Below are 6,238 nucleotides of genomic sequence, written 5' to 3' on the forward strand. Positions count from 1 at the left end.
AGAAGAAACGATACATTAATTCTTTTCTGTATTTCAGATATTTAATATAACTCACATTTTTTTTATTTTTAGAATCTGATTTAATTAAGGTTTCAACTGTAAGTTCCATATTTAAATTATAATATTTTTAAATGTATATGTTTTCGTAGAGGAGCTACGTGCGCCGAGTCCCGTTGAAATCTAAAGCAAGAGGCAGCCGGAGTCGCGCCGCGAGGTCCCACGCAACGCGCAATAACCTCCAAACATGTTTTGTTCATTCTTTATATAATTCTGAATTAAGTATGACTGTAAAGCTATTGTTTTAATTACATTATATTGTTACAAAAATTAATAAAAATCACAAACTTTCTAATTATATTCTTTTGTGTTATAATACACAAAATGATGAATTTTTATCTTAGTTATTTTATCAGAAATTATTTTATAACCTAGTAGTTTTTAAGTTTTTTTTTATTGCAGAACGCTAAGTAGATAAAGAGTATAGGAGATTAAAGAGCATACTGATTGGTTACTTTAAATAATTATGAAAGAAATACTGAATGACTGACAACTTTTATAAACTCTTATAGATGCTAAAATGTAATACTTTAAAGTAAAATATAGTTAATAGATTTATTGTATTGGGGTGAAGTAAACACCTCGGTCTACTTGTTGTTCATGTTATTACATTGATTTTAGATCAGCAATGTTTTGACGAGTGGAAACGAGAAGTGTAGTAAATAAGTGCAAAGAATTACTAATGTCGAACGATAGAAAATGTGAGCTCACATAATTATCAATTAATCACGTCAACGTTGAATAAAATTTCTTTGTAGATACTCTGGAAATTTCTCTTGAAAATAAAGTAATTTTACTTTCATAAAAATTTGCACTTAAATATGTTGCTGTTTGTTAATATAAACTGAATGTGACATTAGAATTGGTGTTTATTATACAAGAGCGATATCCATTTTTGATTTTGTGAGGACATTCGGCGCCAAAAGGCCGCGCCGCGCCGCGCCGGGTGCGCGGGCTACGGTGGTAGGTAACCGAGAGGGCGCCGCGCCGGCGACGCGCGGGGTGCCGCCTTGCCGCCATGCCGCCACGCCGGCCGGCGCCTTGCCACCAAGCTGTTATGATATCATACGCTTTCTGCAACTTTTAACCAAAGTAGCGATGCTAAGGATTAACAAAGATACTCCTATTACCTATGTCTTGTTTGTAATATTTTTTTATCCAAAAATCTTATTAATGGTTTGATAATGGACATTCAAACGCGACACCGTAATTGTTTTAAACAACTTCGCATGTTTCAATAATAACTTGAATTGTTGCTCTTTTAGCCAGATGACAATTTGCTTATTTATTGTCGTCAACTCCAGCGCCGTTTAGGTGCGTAAACGATCTTTTGCATTTTCAGATCTTTACTTAAACTTAACAATCGTATTTATATTTTAATACATGTTAAGTAGACGTATGTGAAATATTGTTTCTGTGCTCAAGTTAATATTTTCCGCTCGCTTTGCCGATCATTTCGCAACAAATATGAGTAGAGAGGCGCTCAAAGTTGAGCAGACGGTGACATTGGTTCGCAGCGCCGGTGGCTCCCTCCACTCTTATGATATTTTGTTTTCGGCAACAATTTGTTTTGATTGAGCGAGCGGAGTGGCGCTGCGACGTAGCGGCGCGCATCCGACGCGTCCGTCGGTCGCCGGCGCCGTCTCGCGCCACACAAACCCCCCCATAAATAACGCCTAATGATAATTATGCTCAAATTGTTTTATTTGTCTTTCAGTTCATGTGTTTTTCTGTATCTAAGACTTAATTAGGGTTATGTGATTTGTTTATTTTCTTTTACTTCATAAGGTTATGCCCGAGTAATTTAACTCTGGAATCTTGAATCTGGAGCACAGTTATACATTAATATAAATAATGCCGGCGACGCCGACAATCATAAGGCAATTGTTACATAGTCACTGACAATAACGCAACACAATTTCATTACGAAAAAGTGTGTAAAAAATTTAACGCGCAAACGTAAATATATTCCTTCACCTTGTTATGAAACAAAAGAAGAACACAACCGCAAGTCGTTAAATCTAATATATAAAATTCTCGTGTCACAGTTTTCGTTCCCGTACTCCTCCGAAACGGCTTGACCGATTCTCATGAAATTTTGTGAGCATATTCAGTAGGTCTAAGAATCGGCCAACATCTATTTTTCATTTTTTTTAACTGCGCGCGGACGTAGTCGCGGGCGACAGCTAGTCAAAATACAAAATCGATTTCCTAGTGGATAAAATGGGGACGAAAAAGAATAAAACAAATATATGAACTTTGATAAAGTGTACCGAAATCATGTGTGTCAAAAATATAAGTATACAATGCAATCTACAACTGATTTATTACGGCAGTTAAACATATGACCGCAGTACGTATGACAATATGACTATTCCCTCGTTAACCCTCGTTTCTGAAAAAAAAAAAACTTCAATATATGGTTGCTATTCTTCTGGCTATTGTGTTTTTAATTTGTGAAGTGTGACTTTGTGCTATTAATGCGTCGTTTCGAGGGAAGTAAGTTGTAAGGATACGAATCTCAGCTTCATTCATAAGTTCGCGAGGGAGCGACATAAATACTTCGGTGCGAGCAGTTTCGCGCCATTCCTGACACAATCGCCGGTCATGTCGGACGTTGCAGTATTAAAAAAAAACAAAACAAATTTCGTGGACAATAAATTAAATAGGTAAAGTACTTATAAAAAATTTAAATGAAAGACATAAAGAGAAAATATTTAAGGACATTTGAAAATTGTGATTTTTACTGTGTTAACCCTGAGTTGGATGCACGGAAAGTTAAAATGGGTATGTTTAGATTGTAACGGTATTTCATAAATATTTCATACTCGCTGTCGCCCGCGACTTTATCCGCGTGGCATTTAAAAACTTAATAACTAGCCTATGTGTTCTTGAAAACTACATCTGTTCTACATCTGTGCCAAATTTCATCAAGATCTATTAAGCTTTTCCGAAGATACCTTCTAAGAAACATCCATCAATCCATTCATTTAAATATTCGCAGTTAAAATATTAGAGTAGGATGTTCAAACATAATACAAAAATACGAGCAGAAATTAATTAGTGTAGTCAGATTTTTTGCATCCAGCAATTCTATTTGCTAGTTAAAATACGATTTGACGCTAATATAGTCAGTAAAAAAACATAACGTGATTGACCTTAACCATTCAGCACAACAGTTTAACGCGTAAACGAATGGTTCCACATATACACATATTACACATGAGGTTATTACACAAAATTAATGTCATATATATATATATCACTCACGGGTACGTTTTTACACTTCTATGTGCTTTTACGTGCATAAAAGCGTACTCAGTAAAAGGAGATATATACCACGTCAAATGTCTGAGAAAAACAACTGAATATACGTAGATAAGTTATAATACTGATGATCTATATAAATAAAATTTGAGTGTCTGTATGTAATTTAGGAAAAAAATATATTTCGTACACATGATGTATGTAGTTGATATAGAATACCCAATTTTTAATTCTTACAATCTCCGGAACGGCTCACCGATTTTAACGAAACTTGGACGGGAAGGTAGCTTATGCATGTGGGCATGTTATAAGCTTTTTTTTTTAAATTCTGCGCTGACGAAGTCGCGGCCGACCACTAATATATAACATCTTTCGTTGTGAAAAACGTTCAAACGAGGCTTTGGTGATAAAAAAATGATTGTATCACTAAACTGCTTCATCGCATCGCATTGTTTCCATTGGACATTATCTATATGTAGGGTTGCCGGGTCGCCAAAACTACTAGCCGGACAGACCAGCCAGTTTGGCCGGACATTTGGGTAGAAAGGTTGGACACCCTATATTATTTAGAACTTTGTCTCAGTATTAATAGGTACACTCTCGTTTGGGAAATGTAAAAAGCCTAACAAAAGCCTTACAACTCGGACACCGTTTATTTTGGCCGGACACGCAATCAAAAAGCCTAACTATGTCCGGCTTTATCCGGACGCCTGGCAATGCTATCTATATGGTATCCATCACCTGTTATTATTAAAGTTAATTTATAGGCATAGGCACAGGTAGAGAATTTCTAATGACACGAAGAATAAGATGATATTTTTTCGTGCAGTAATGTTGTTGTCATGTAGTACTTTTACTTTTTTTAAATAAGCATATCGATTTTAGTAGTATTTATTGCTTTTTGCTTGTTTAATCTTCTATTTTTTTAGTGATAATATCGTAATAACTTAAATTACATTTAAGCGCCATCTATGTCGTAACATCGGAACTACTATAACGACTACAAAATATTCTAACTCAGATCAAAGATTTCGTATAGTCAATAGTTTCAATTACGACAAAAATACCAAAGCTTTGAATTATTTAAATTAATTCTAAACTAAAATTATTTCATAATTGCAGGTATTATTAGAGTGGATACATATTTTTCATTAACATTGCTTACTAAGTTAATCTTACTAATATTATAAATGCGAAAGTTTAGGTGAATGGATGGATAGATGTTTGTTACAAGGTATCTCCAGAACTGCTAAACAGATCTCTCTGAAATGTGGCATAGATGTAGAACATAGTCTGGAAGAACATATAGGCTACTAATAAAGTTTTTTTTTTAACTCCGCGTAGATGGAGTCGCGAGCGACAGCTAGTAGTACATATCATTCAGTTGAAGTAGCTATACTTGTAAAGCTTCAATCCAAGTCTGAATATTTTAATTATTTTGCTATAAAAATTTTACCACGTTGACTTAATGAGATTTTCTGAATGATTGTGACAATGAAACTTTCCAAACTTTACCGTATCCTTTTGTATTGATACGTGAATGGATTTATGTATAAAAGGTGGTTATAGTGCTGTGTAGCGGGTCCATTGAGTCGGTCGGTGTGTGGCAACTGGCAGGGCCCAGGCGGCGACGAGATGCGGCGGTGGCGGGCACACTATCGCCCGCTGCCCGCTCGCCTCTCGCCTCTCGCCGCTCGCCGCTGGAGTAATTTATTAGCTTGGTGCAATGTCGCCGCGCGGCCGCCCGCGAACATACACTAATTACATAATAGACGGTACAGTTTGTTCAAGATAGGCGTCTGCTAATATTATTATTGCTTTGTAACGTAAGCACAAAGCCAGCGCCAGTCATAAACTAGGGAATAATAGATCATCATTTTATGAGCATCAGTATAATTGCTAAATGTCACCATTTAATTTAAAAGTTGTAATATTCTTAATGGTGAATCAAATACATTATTTAAATACGTACAAGAAATCGTAACAAACCAAAGAATATTGGCAGTTATATGGTACCGTACTGCTCTATCAGTAAGTAGGTATTGTGTTTTTAAAAAATTCTCTGAGAGGTTATCTGTATGAAAGCATTGTACGGGGGCGGTGTTGTCGTGTCTGCGGCGTGGCGTGTGTGACGGGTGGCGCCGCACGCACACTGGCGCGCGCACCTGACGCCGCCGGTGGCGCCAGCCGGCCCCGCCGTCCGCGCCCCGGACCTCACCCCCGCCATAGGGCTGCCATTACTCCTCACATTAACAAACAATTCGGGAAAATTTTAATAAAAAAAAAAGTATAATAAAATTAAAAATATCCATGCAAGTACTTGTGTACTTTATAGAAAATTTTGTTACCTTACACACAATAAAGTATAAGTTTATAATAAAATCAAAAAAATCGGTCATGTTATCATGTCATTAGTATTTTAGTTCAATTATTTATGTGCGTTTATGTAGGTCAGTAAGTTACATATTTTTGCTGTCAAAATAATGTTGTTTGTAGGCATACAGTTGGTGTTTTATAACTTCTAGGTAGCAATAGTAAAAATGATTTCTTATACATTTGATTCTGGTATTCGCAGTTTATTAAAATGCTGAATTAATTTAAACATCACCGAATGCGAGTCACGTGTTGCGAGCTGTCGAATTCGTATGTGACAGACAAACGATGTTTCTGCTGTACATATATTGCATCATCCAAAACGAATATCAGCATATACAATTAGGTAGTTTAAAAAATCAATCAAAGTTTTGTTTGTTTGTTATCTGTAATTCATCGGCATCGGAGAAGTTAGAGGTATCGTCGAACAAACGCATAGTCCTTTTTTGTTGCCAAAAATAATAAGTTTTGTTATAAAAACATCAATAGAAATTTATGACTTTCATGAACACATCGATGAGTGGCCGCTGTGAACATCGGC

This window comes from Papilio machaon, chromosome 9, assembly GCF_912999745.1.
Source record: "Papilio machaon chromosome 9, ilPapMach1.1, whole genome shotgun sequence".
NCBI lineage: Eukaryota > Metazoa > Arthropoda > Insecta > Lepidoptera > Papilionidae > Papilio > Papilio machaon.